The sequence below is a fragment of the Phacochoerus africanus genome, chromosome 3 (assembly GCF_016906955.1).
Source record: "Phacochoerus africanus isolate WHEZ1 chromosome 3, ROS_Pafr_v1, whole genome shotgun sequence".
Classification (NCBI taxonomy): domain Eukaryota; kingdom Metazoa; phylum Chordata; class Mammalia; order Artiodactyla; family Suidae; genus Phacochoerus; species Phacochoerus africanus.
Genome location: NC_062546.1, coordinates 83230828 through 83244682, shown reverse-complemented (window position 1 = coordinate 83244682; position 13855 = coordinate 83230828). Strand labels below are relative to the sequence as shown.

The following is a 13855-nucleotide window of genomic DNA, read 5'->3' as shown; positions in this document are numbered from 1 at the left end:
TTCCTCTTTTTCTTCTTCTTCTTTTTTCTTATTGTTGCACTTGTGGCATATGGAAGTTCCCACACAGGGGTTGAATCAGAGCTGCAGCTGAGGACTATACCACAGTCACAGCAATACCAGATCTTACCAGTATCTGTGACCTATACCACAGCTTGCAGCAACGCTGATCCTTAACCCACTGAGTGAAGCAAGGGATTGAACCTGTATCCTCATGAGACTACATCAGGTCCTTAACCCACTGAGCCACAACAGGAACCCCTAAAATGTGGTTTTCATTTTTGCATCCCTTGCAGCCCAGCACAGGGAGTAGATGAACTGAATATTAACTAAAACTTTCCAACTTTATCTTATAGGCTAAACTGTTGGCTCTTCAAAGAGAAATAGGTATCATCTCCCATAAACCATGTGGAAGGCACATGCTCCTTCTGAAAGAAGCTGTAATGGCTTTGAACTATAGCTTCCCTATAATGGTTGTTCTCTGAGGGGCATGGGAAGACGATTCAGAGATGAGGTGGATATGGGAAAGGCAGTCTTCCTAGGTCTCAATCAAATGGAAAACAACACTCAAAGACCAAAGCAGACAGCATATGCTATCTTCTTATGCAGTTGGTACTTTTCTAAGTCTTTAAAATATGTTAGATTTTATATTCAACATTTTATAAATGTATATTGTTTTCTATTTGATTAATAAGGAAACCAAGGTTAGACAGATTAACAGCTTTGCCTCGAATCACATCAATAGTAAATGATGGTATCAGGATTTGAGTTCAGGTCTGCAAGACCCACCAGGTTTAAACCCTTAGCCACCTGCCAGGTAAATTGCAGCTTTAGCAACACTCTGAGTTCATAATCCATTTAGAAGCCACAGTCTTACCTATGGCAGTAAGTGCCATGACCTATTTTTCACTATCTTTCAACATAGCATACAATGATTAGTTTCCCTCCCTTCCTTTCAACCCTCCCAGACGTCATAGAACCCGAGCATCTGGGTAGCAGAATCTTCCTTAATGCACTTAATGCAAGTATCATGAAACAGCTCTGCTCTCTGAGATGAGCAACCAATTCACAGGGACTGTTGACTGAATCCACTACAACCTATCATCTAAGAAATCTGAGCTGGAGGAAACAGGAGAACAGAGTTGCTGGGAGAAAGAAGGTTGGAAGAAAGTAAAATTTAGGAAGCAATCCTTTAAACCCAACCTACAGGAACCCCAAAGAGCAAAACTATCAGGTATTTTAAAGGAACAAGGCTAGTGGAGAAGATGAAATGGCTCAGCTCTGCAGAAAAAGCAGGGAAGCTTGGAACATAAAGCCTGGTCCCTAAAAAGGCTCCTTGACAAAGAGTTACTGAACACACAAATCAATAATGAAGCCTTAGGTTGGAGTCATGGGGAAGGCTGACAGCCCTAAACCAAGGCGACGTGAGCCATCGTCACGGTGCCTGTGACTTTGCTCCACTCATGTTTCTCATATTAAAAAGGAAAATCAGAGAAGGATGCCTCTCTCTAAACTTCATTTGAAAACCTTGAGGATCCAGCAGAAGGGTGTAGGTGTCCCCTGTCAGAGGAGGGTCCATTAGGTCCAATCAAACTTCCCAAATATAGATATAAACATACACACACACACACCTATACATATATAATATATATATACACATACACATGCATATATTATATACACACATACATATATAATATACATATATACATATATGTATTATATACACTTATATACATATACCAACATACACTTATATACATGTTACATGCATATATACATATATAGTATACATGTGTACACTTACATATGTATGTTATATGCATATATACATATATTAAATAAATACACATACACATATGTACATATATATAAATTATTATAAACATATATACATATATAGAGGGAAAGAGAAAGTTATAGCTTTATTGGCATACAATTAACCTAGACATATAAGTTCAGCTCTAAACTAAAATGTTATAATACCTAAGAATGAAACAAATACATGAGAATACCTAATACAGAGCAATAGCCCTGAGAAAACAAATTCTCCAGCAGAAAAAAAAAAAAAAAAAACCTACACAGCTAAAGATTTCCACAAAGCCTTCATGTACTAAACAAGAAAAAGCTTCCCTTGGGCATCTCCATTCTTTCCTAATAACAGACCTTGCTCTGTGATTACTTTCCTGGCTTATCTGTTATCTAGTGGAACCCACAGCCAGCCTCTAGCCATAATTAGCTCCTTATGATATACCATCTTGCCTGTAAACTTTCTTTGAATGAAACTTTTCAAAATGATCAACAAGAAGCTTCATGTGATGTCTGAAATGCCAACCAAATTTTCTATCTATCCATTGGCATTCTAGAAATCATTTTTGGAGGCAAGTCATGAATGATATTCACAGCTGAGCAGTGAGAAACAGCTGCCCTCCAAGGGGAGGGATGAGAGAAAAGGAACAAATCTACATGAAGACCTTCTGCATGCTTTCCCTATCAATGAGACAAAAGAAACTTCCCTCTACTCACCTGTTTTCAAAAGCTAGCCCTAGTTTTCTAAGTCGTGGGTCAAAAGGGACCAAAACCTTGATTGTCTCTGTATGGCTCAGACAAGGCACAAAAATTCATGTCTTAGTCTCTAAGTACAGAAAATTGCTTCATTTCTAAAGTAAATATATACCAGAAACTTGCGGATATCTCAAAAATGCCTTGTAGCTAAAGAAAGTAACATCATTGCCTACTCATTTGACTTAATTTGCTAGCCTCCCAGTAACTGTGTGCTGACACTTTCATCCCATTTTAGATCCTGGGATAAGGCAATGGTCCAGAGCTCCACAGTCTCCACCTCCAGCAGCCAGCTCTCTCAGGACCGAGTTTCTTCCCAAAATGCCTTTCTGTCACTGTCTATGTTCCATGCATTTGACTTATCTTCCTCCAGCTACATTCTGGTAACTAAGCTTCATAAGCTTCTTCTGAATTGTTTATTCTGTGTTTTAAAGCTCCATCAGCTGTTGGGATGATTTGCAAGATTCTTTTTCTTTTTGGTTCAGCAGGATTGGTGAGCATTATGAGGCCTTTGGGTGGAATCCCTGCTATTTAAAATTCCTGCTGCTTGGATTAAAGGAGATAAGGCCTGGGAAAGCCTTTTGTAAACTGTAAAGTCCTGGGCAAATGCAATGTGCTGTTATAATATTAACCATCATGGCAACCCCACAATCCAGCCATAACGGAGGCCTTTGAATGAAGATAGCTATTTGGGCCTTGTCCCTCCTCCCTTCCCCACCCAGGGCCTCAGCGGGTACCCAGCACAAGAAAGCTTCTTAGGAAAATTCTGTTGGCAGGAATAAATGAATGACTTTAAAACATCACATGGTTTTCCAAATTAATATCCACAGGCAAAACACAGCTAGGCATGACAATTTAGATGGCGAAAATACTCTGCCAAAAATACCAGAGTGCTCGGAAAAACACTGCAGAACAAAAACTTCTTTTAAGATAATTTCACCCATAATAAAATCTGGTCCTCTGCCACCAGTCCTGGGGAGGAAGGGAAGGGGTACAGATTAGGCAAAAGTTCCTCTTGATTCAGACAAATTTCTATTAGTTCACAATAGCTTAGAAGAGGGGGCTGCTGCCCCAGAAAAGGAATGGGGTAATGAGTTTGGGAGAATTAATATGTGAAAACACAGAAGCAATAAAGGTTATTTCAGCACTAAACATTCCCAGAGCAGGCTGAGTCCCAGACTGTGTCTTTCTGGGTTGGAAACCATCAATTCTCTAAGGGAGGAGAGAAATCTCAGAGGAAGAGGTATTGATATGAAATGAATTGTTTTTGGAAAATTCTTCTCTAAAGGTTTGCAGGAATGGTTCTGGTCATTAAAGAGATGATCTATTTCAAGTATCTATGTGTAGGAAGCGGTGGGTGTGCATGTGTTTGTGTGCATTGGGGTTGGGGTGGGGCACTGAGGATAGAAAGGAAGATGATAGTGTCCAAAAGCAGTGTCCTCCTTTATCCCACTCGACAGAAGCTTTGAGAATAAGCAGGGAAACTGGGAGAGACTACTGGTGACTCCAGAAAGTAAATGCAGGCATCAAATCGACCCCTAGGGTATGAGGCTATCCTAATAGCTCTTTTTGACTAAGGAGTGGAGTGGGCTGTGGTGGAGCGGGGACCCAGAGTTGGGAACTTTAGCAGGAGCTCAGCAGGGCTCCAGCACAGGAAAGGCCCCTCTACCAGCAGGGCCACTAAGCTCCAGAAAATATCGTATTTCTGCCTATCAATCAGCATTAAGCTGCTTTGCGGGCTGAGCTTTAGGCACAGGCAGTTGCCAATAGCAACAGGGCACACACTAGTAGCTTCTGGCTAGCTGGGGCTGCAGCAGCTAGTGAGGAGTAGCCAGGGCCAGAGGCCCTGAGCTGGGTAGACAAGGTCAGGGACCCACTGGAGATGGGCCTAGGGGGAGGGTGGGGGCTGGTGGAAACAGGCCCTAGGGGCCAGGCAGTGGGCCAAACAGTTGGGTGCTGACGGATGCCAGGTGGAGGTTTGGTGAAGCAGCAATACCTGGTGCCAAGTACAGCAGCCTCCGGACCCCCTTGAAAGCGCCTGGCTCTGGTGGCCTCAGGATACAGGAGTCAAGGCCAAGGGACAGGAGAGGCACTGGTCCTGTGCTTGGTTGGGATGGAGTTCTCAAGATCTGCCACTTCCTCTGCCACCCCTCCACCCTTCAGGAGTCTGTGGAGGACATCGACATGGAATTGTGTCTGCACGTGCGCTTGTTTTCATTTTCACTTTCAGCACAAAAGACAGGCCCCACAGGTGGAAAGGGGGTGAGTGTGTGTGTGTGTGTGTGTGTGTGTGTTCGCGCGCGCGCGTTGTGTGGGGCTCGGACTGCATGGGAGCGGGAGGGTGGATGGAAACACACACACCCGGCTCCCACCCACCGCCTGCGTAGGGTATCCAGGTGCAGGCACTTGGGGAAGAAAGCACATAACCTCGTGCCACCTCCCCGAACTTCTCCCCCTGCTGTTGGGATCCGGTAAGGTGGAAGAAGGAAGGCGACAGTGAGGGAGGGCGGTAGAGGGCAGAGATGGACCGAGGAGACCACAGAGGGAGGCACAGTCCGCGGGGACTAGGGGAAGCAGAGGGACTGAAGGGCCAGGCGGGAGAGACCGTGGGCGGCGAGCCGGGGACCGGAGCCGGCTGGCGTCTCCTTACCTGGCCTGTGCTGAAGCATTTTGCAGTGAGTCGGGGGCGGGGTGGACAGACCCTGCAGTGCTGTCACTTGGGGGGCAGCAAGGTGCTGGCCGCGGAGCCCGGAGTTGACAAACTTGCCATGTCCGGGGCTCGCGAGGGTAGCTGGAGCCACGCGCGCCCCGCCGCCCCCCGCGCCCGGCAGCCGAGCCTCCGTGCGCTCCCGAGCGCTCTTCCGCTTTGTTGTGTTGCACGATTCTCCCTGCGCCTGCCTGCCGGCGTCTTGGTGCCTCTCAGCGATGGGACGTTTCACTGGCCTTCCGGGAGGCCCCTCGGGTCTGCGTGCCACTTTCCTCCCGGAGGCGCGCGTTAAACAGCTGCCCCGCCGCGCCTGGCGGGGCCGCGCGGTGCGCCCCTAGCAGGCGGCTCCAGCCAGCAGATTCCCGCCCCCACCTTCTCCCCCTCCCCGCCCCTCCTCGGTCCCCCCCATCAGAAGCTGCTTAGGATCAGGCTGTCAAATCCAGCCCATCTGCTGCAATCACAATCAGTCTCAACCGAATGGTTCCGACAAATCTCTGCCTGGAGCTGGAGTTGGGGAAGCCGGTGGGTGAGGGGTGGGGATGTGAGGAGGGGGCGAGGGGGTGACAGAGAACCACGCGGGAGAGGGGGGCGCGAGGCTTCTATTGTCTGCCCCAAACAGAGGAACTGAAAGGAGAAATGGGGATCCTGAAGGAGAAATAGTGCTTTCCTTTCCCAGTTCCCATAGGAGAAAAATCAATCCATCCTGGCAGGCCCCTGACCTATCCCACCCATTTCCCGCATCCCAAACCGCTACTTGCTCTGTCTGGGTGGAACAAACCTCTTCTAATGAACTCAACAAATGGGTCCTGTGATCTTATCAAGCTGATCCAGAGACCGGCGCAGAAATCCAAAGCACAGTATTGTAATTGGCAGGTAAGAGCAGGAACCAAAGGGTCATTTGTCTGGAGTCAGAAGTCCCAAGTACATTTGGGATTCAGGCTTGTGGAGGGAGAACCAGCATGTAATTTGCAAGGAAGTCGGGCCCTTTGCCTTCTGTGGGCATTTTGAGAGATAAAAAGGAAAATTTGCTCTGGGCAAGAAAATGCTGAACTCGGTTTAGCCCCAGTTTGAGTTTAAAGAATTCTCATATCTATCTTTCCTCCATATTCTCCTGGAAATGCTTTTTTTAAAGAAAGGCTATTTTATTAGAAAATCAGGACTTTAGAACTGACTTTTTTTTTTCCAAACTAAAATAACTTATCCTGCTGATGAAATAAACTGCTCCTTTTCTGCAACATACTTTGAACTATTTTCATGTTGCCACTCCACCATAACCACACGCATTTCTACTGGTGATAGGCTTACCAGGATTAAGGCAGAACTTTTGTTTTTAAATAAAAATAACAGCAGTCCTAGATGTACATAAATCTCAAAGCACAAAGAACACAACCAGTGGGATTAGCCTGGGTTTGTGCATTCCTCTCATGTCCTGGAAATGTTCAATTACCCTGAATGACAGTATTTGTTGGGGAAATAATTTGTTGGATAAACAAATCGCCAGCGGAAAAGTTGAAGAGGAAAAATGTTAAGCCATTTATTCAGATAGAAATAAGGGCTAGGCAAAAGTCAGTATACTTTGCTGTGAAAATTGAATAGAGTTAAATTAGTGCTCTAATCATTCTTTTGCTTATGCTGTAGTTGAGAAATGTGAACAAGCCACAGTAAGCCTCCACTTACCTTGCCAGAGACTGTGTCTTCTTATTTTACAGCCCAGTGGCACTTACAATAGCATTAGCAGTGATGGGCACTCCATGACACTTGGGAGTTTTGATTTATAGGTCAGGATTAAAATCATGTACATCACTGTGGCTTGACATGTGAGGTAAAATGAAGTTCAAGTGTGACTTTGCTTGGTAAGTAAATAATATGAGTCAAGGACAACTATGGATTTTTGTGGTTTTTGTTATTGGTTTGTTTAATTGTTTATTAATATTAAAAATTTTGTTAAAAGATTGATTGACATGTTACCAAGAAATAAATGTTTCCCCAAAGGTCCTCTGCCCCACAATGAAGTAGCATGCTGGTAAATAATTTAAGGAACAGGGTCCAGGAAATTGGTGCTGTCCTGGGAGACAAGAATTTAGTGAAGAGTCATACCCTGGACCGCAGGCACCATCCTGCTGTGCTCTGCTGTGCACTTTTTCTCTGGCAAGTTTCAACTGCATCAGGGCCAATTAAGTGGCGAAACTGATGGCCCTGCCTTCAAATCACAAGGTCGTTGGTTCTACCTTCAAAATATATCCCGTTCAGTTCTCTCAGTTGTTTACTTCACAGTTATCTATTGAGTGCTTACTGTGTGTCAGGGCTGGAAAATAGATAGGAGCATAAAATCAAACAAAACATTTTGACCTTGTGGCACTTACATTCTGGTGGGGAAGACAGATATTAGAGAAGAGTAAAGAAATAATATTTTCTCTTAGAAAGTAATCAATGCTATGGAGCAAAATAAAGCAGGGAGGGCTGGGTGGTATTCAAGTTTAAATAGAATTCTCGGTGATGATCTCACTAAGAATGCTAAGTGTAAGTAAATAAAGGAGATGAGGAAGCAGGTAAGTCATGCAGATATCTGAGGGAAGATGGTCCTCGGAAGCGGAAAGTACAGGCTCAGTGACCCTTAGAGATGCACATGCCTGAAGGAGATCTGAGAACAGTACTGAGGCTTTAGGGATGGAACAGAGGGAGGGGAGAGAGTTAATGGGGGGTCATCTGAGGAGGCAGATCATTGGGTGGATCTTTTGTTTTTAAGCTTCATTGAAGTATAGTTGATTTACAAGGTTGTGACAATGCCTGCTGTACAACCAAGTGATTCAGTTATACATATGCATACCTCCATTTTCTCTCAGATTCTTTTCCCACATAGATTGTCACAGAATATTGCATAGAGTTCTCTGTGCTATATGGTAGGTTCCCGTTGGCCTATGATTCCATATATCTCAGCGGGCATATACCAATCCCAACTGCCCAATCCATCCTCTCCGCCACCTGTCCCCTTTGGGTGGGTCATAACAGGCCACTTTAAGGACTGGACTTTTTACTCTAAGTGATGTTGGAGGGCAGGGGCACATAGGCTTTTGAGCAGAGGAATTTCACAATCTGACTTTTGTTTAATGGATCATTCTGGCTAACATATGGCAAATTTATTATAGAAGAAAAAGGAGTAAGGAAACAGGGAGATTTGTTATTAAGCTACTGCAAGAATCCAGGTAAGAAAGATAACTTGTACAGGACCCACAAGAAAAATAATGAGAATTGGTGCCAATTTGGGGTGGCTTTGAATTTAGAGCCAACAGTATTTTCTCAGGGGTCTGGAAATCAAGGAAGCAGTAAAGAATAACTCCAAGTGTTTGGATTTAGAGGTCAAAAGGATGGAGTTGCTATTAATTAAAATGGGGAAGACAATGGATAGAAAAAAATTTGGTGGAAGAATCAGGGGTTCAGTGTTGGATGTGTTAAAATTTCAATGCCTATTGAGTTAATTTTTAAAAAATAGTTCATTTATATAAAGCCCTTAGAATAGTTCCTGTCTTCTGCTCAGGACCATATAAATATTTGTGGTGGTGGAACTTGTTAGTGGGGTATGTGTTGCTGGTTGTTATTGTTCTTACTGATGTTTGCCAACCAAAATGAAGTATTGAGAAGGCAGTTGAATAAATATCCAAGTATTGTGTTCAGGACATAAGTCCAGAGTGGAGAAGTAAATTTGGAAGTTGTATAAAGTATAGATGGTTAAATTAAATTCATCATAGCAGGTGGGTTAGTAAGGCTGAGAGGAGAGTTAGAAAAGAGAAGACGTTCAAGGATTATATCCCAAAAGGACTTCTAGTTTTAAAAATGTTAAGAGAATGAAGAGCAACCAGAAAAGGAGACCACTCTAAGTGGCAACCAAAGAGGGAGAAGGTAAACCAGGAGAGTGGACGCCCTCAGGAACCTAGTAAAGAAGGCATTTCAAAGGAGTTCTCATTGTGGCTCACTGGGTTAAGCACTGCACATAGTTTCTGTGAGGATGTGGGTTTGATTCCTGGCCTCATGTGCGTTAAGGACCCAGCATTGCTGCAATAGATGCAGCTCAGAACCCACACTGCTGGGACTATGGCATAGGCCCCAGCTGTAGCACCAATTCAACCCTCTTCCAGGAACATCATATGCCACAGGTGCAGCCATAAAAAAGAAAAAAAAAAGGAAAGAAAATATTTTGATAAGAAGGGAGTGATCTGCTAATCAGAATCTCCTAATAGGTTTGTCTCCATAGAGAACCCAAAAGAACATATAGGAAGGCGATCAAGGTTACTGGAAAACTTAAATGTCTATTATCTGTTTATAATACAACATCCAGAGTGTCCCAGCACCTAAGTAAAGATCAGGGCATGAAAGGTACTCACTGTGTGCTGAATCAAGTAATGAATCAATGAAGAGTCAAATGCCTTATGCTGCAAAGTATTTCTCATCATATGTCCATGGATGGTTTTGGAGGGGTCGTCTATTCTCAAATTCAAGAAATATTGATGTAGGACAAAGTTTCTGAGAGGGCATGGATCTGGGAAGCATTATGTGTTTCCCTTTTAGTAAGCAATGTCAATAGACCAAAGACTTCTAGCCCACATGTTTCATATAGAACATTTTCTCAGACCATGTTCAATAAAATTTAAATTAGTAACAAAGCAACAACTCATAGACATACTGAAGTTAAAAAATACATCCTATAAGTAATCTTACAACTTAAGACAACAACCCAATTAAAATGAGCAAGATATTTAAACACATCATTATCCAAGAAGGTATAAAAATGGTAAATCATTGCAGGAAAAAATGCTCATCATCATTAGTCTTTGAAGAAAAGCAAATTGAAATCTCAGATTTATGCATACCCACTAGAATCAAAAAAATTAAAAAGACTAACCATACCTGGTGTTGGCAAGGATGCAGAACATACCAAGCAGAATGGTATGGCAAATTTTGGAAAATAAATTGGCAGTTTCTCATAATTAAACATACACTTTAGAAGACCATGCAGCAATTTATTTACCCAAAAGAAGTAAAAACGTGTTGATACAGACTTGCACACAAATCCTTATCACAGCTTTAATCGTAAAATCCCCAAACTAGAAACAACCCAGATCTCCATCAAATTGTAAAACAGATAAAACAACCTCTGGTAGATCCATCCAAACCATGAAATACTACACAACAGTAAAGAGGAACCAACTACTGATAAACTTAACATGCATGAATCTCATTCATGGCATTATGCTAAGTGAAAGAATATCATACTTTGTAACTGGATTTTGTTTGATTCTAAAAAAGAAAAATCTAGAGACAAAAAGAAGATCAGTGTTGCCTGGGGCTGGGGATGGAGAGGGGATTTGACTACAAAGAGGCACAAAGGAAAGACTCTGGCACACGGAACATATTCTATAACATGATTGTGGTGGTTACAAAACGGTATATTTTGTCAAACTCATCAAATTGTACACTTAAAAAGTGGTGAATTTTATTGTATGTAAATTAAACCATAAAAAATAAGTTTAAAAGAATAAAGGAATTTTTTTTTTTTGGTAGGGGAATTATAGTGCTTTCCCACTGAGAAGAGGAGGCTTATCTCAGAAATATTACCAGTTTGTAATCCCCAGTGAAATAACTGATCCAAGTAAGAATCACCAATAGATGCCAAAGCCATTAAATAAAAGATTGATGGGGAAAAAAATTCATCCAGTATCAGATATCATCTCCTGATTTTTTGCTAGTTGTTAAGGGACAAGTTATAAAGATCCTCGGATAATTTCCTGCTTGAACGATGCTGAGAGGTGCATTGCATCATTTATGGAGTATTCTTGCAAAAAAACATGTTTAACCTGAATTGAAGCAAGGCCTTTGACATAATTTCCAGCCTACAAGAAGAATGGAAGATAAAGGATCAGATAAATGACACCTCAAGGAGACAATGAGGCATCTGCAGAATCCATGGTGCTCTGAAGCTCCTCAAAACATCACTGTCTATGGGAAAGAAAATAGGGGGACTATAAGTAGATTAGAGGAGACATGACAGAACTAAATGAAACCAATGGGATTGGATCTTGGTCCACAGTAAAAGCTATAAAAGTCACTTTGGAAACAAAAATTCAAATAAAGCTGGTATTGGATAAGAGAAATTTTATTGCTTTTGCTCAGGGTTAAATTGATTTTGTGGCTATAAAGGAAGCGGTTTTTATTTATTTTTTATTTGTTTTTTATTGTTATTTTATTTTTAAAAGACATGTGCTAAAGTATTCAGGGTGAAAATTACTGTGTTTACCACTCACTCTGAAAAAAAATATACATGAAACAAACAAAGTTAACATTTACTGATGCCAAGTGGTGGATAGATGAGTGTTTCATTTCCCTCGTCTTTTAATTTTTCTATATATTGATTTTTTTCTTAATTAAAAAATAATACACTTCTAAATCCCATAGGATCAGTAATTAAATGAAAAGAAATTAGAAACATTTAGAATTCGATGTCTTAAAATTAAAACACTAGGTATCAAAAGTTGTAAGATGGAAAAAAATTTAGTAGTACATAGAGAGAAATTAATAACTTTAGAGCATACTCTGGAAATGAAGAAAAATGGAAAATTAATGTGAAAATCATCCAACCAAAGAAGAGACAAAGTGTAACAATGATACATAAGTAGAATAAAATAATAAAGATAAAATCACAGTCTAATAAAATATAACACAAAGCATTAATACAGGATTAATAAAACAATAAATGCTTATATCAATGAAACACTTAGGAGACATAAATCAAAAAGCTTAAGAATAAAAAAGTCTTGATGATTAAGGATTAAACATAGATTTAAAATAATAGGATGCTTCACTATGAGTAAATTTATAGCATTCATTTTAAATATGTAAAATGATGTGTCCTAAAACTTAAAGAATCTTTCCATAAGATTCAAGAATCAACAGAATCTTGAACAATAGATCAACTCCATATTTGAAAATAAAAATTTACCTCTACATAACCAATAGGCCCAGATTTTAAAAACATCTTTATTAAGCTATAATTCATATACCATAAAATTCACCCACTGAAAGTGTACAACTCATTTCTTTTCAGCACATGCAGATCATGCAACCATAATTATTATTTAAGTTTGGAAGAATTTTTATAATTCCAAAAAGTATCCCATAGTACTTATTAGCAGTCACTCTTCATTCTCCAGCCAGAGGTAACCAATAATCTACTTTCTATCTCTATAAATTTGCTACTCTGGACATTTCATATAAATGCAATCATACAGCATGTGACATTTTGTGTTTGGCTTCTTTCACTTAGCATAATGTATTCAAGATATGTCTTGTTGGAGCATGTATCAGTATTTCCTTCCTTCTTGTTGCCAAATAATATTCTATTGTATGCCTATATCACACTGGATTTTTTTTTCTTTTGCTTTTGGTTTTTAGGGCTGCACCTGCAGCATATGGAGGTTCCAATGCTAGGGGCTGAATCGGAGCTGTAGCTGCTGGCCTGCACCTCAGCCACAGCTATAGCAACGTGGGATCTGAGCCATGTCTGCAACCCACACCATAGCTCACAGCAATGCCAGCTCCTTAACCCACTAAGCGAGGCCAGGGATCGAACACGCATCCTCTTGGATACTAGTCAGGTTTGTTACTGCTGAGCCACAATGGGAACTTCATATTTGATAAGTTTATTTTCTTATGCCCACTTTTATGTTAGATTATTTGTCTTTATATTGTTGAATCATGGGCACAAATGTTTTTAAGGCAATTTTCCCAAAGCTTGAAAAACAATACAAAAACTCTAATATTCATGTCTTATAGGAATAGTTCTAGAAATTAGAAAAACAAGAGGGGAGGAAAAAAGAATGAAAAGAAGGCGGAGAAAAAGCAGAGAAGAGGTCCTTTTATGAGTCATCTAGAACTACCTTGACACCCGCAGAAGCTCCATCCAAAGCAAGTTGGAGCTGCTCACAGGCCTGGCCAGAGGGTGTAGCAGGAGGCCAGGCACAGCAGGGGGAAGAGAAGGAGAAAAGCAGAAGAGACTCTGGTCTGTAACTGAGCCTAGGTCCTCTGGCCTGCCTATGCCAAGTCCAGCCCACAAAAGCTGGCCCAGCCCATCCCCATCAGGAGGCTGCCACCACTCACACTGTGTGTGTTGTGTACATATATATGAATGACTGTGTCACTATACTGTACAGCAAAAATTGGCACAACATTGCAAATCAACTATAATTTTTAAAAAAAACAATAAAACAATAGATTAGCCAATTAAAAATATAAAAGCCCAACTCCAGTGAACTGGAACACTAACTTTTAAGCAACACTTTTTTTTTTTTTTTTTGCTTTTTAGGGCCGCACTTGTGGCATATGGAAGTTCCCAGGCTAGGGGCTGAATTGAAGCTGCAGCTGCTGGCCTCCACCACAGCCACAGCAATGCAGGATCCAAGCCATGTCTGCAGCCTACACCACATCTCATGGCAACGCCAGATCCTTAACCTGCTCAGTGAGGCCAGAGATTGAACCTACAACTTCATGGATACTAGTTGGATTTGATACCACTGAGCCACAACGGTAACTCGCAAGCAA

General features: G+C 41.5%; 1 protein-coding gene across 5 annotated transcripts in view; it reads right to left on the bottom strand.

Moving 5' to 3' along the window:
* NCKAP5 (NCK associated protein 5) overlaps window positions 1-13855 on the bottom strand; it is a 1086741-nt gene that overhangs the window by 651542 nt on the left and 421344 nt on the right. The window contains exon 1 of one of the 5 annotated variants that reach the window (XM_047772078.1): window positions 5210-5330. The exons of the other annotated variants lie outside the window; for them this stretch is intronic. The gene's annotated coding sequence lies outside the window, so the exon portion shown is untranslated. Of the gene's footprint in view, window positions 1-5209; window positions 5331-13855 lie in introns of those variants that run through there. 5 annotated transcript variants of the gene reach the window in all.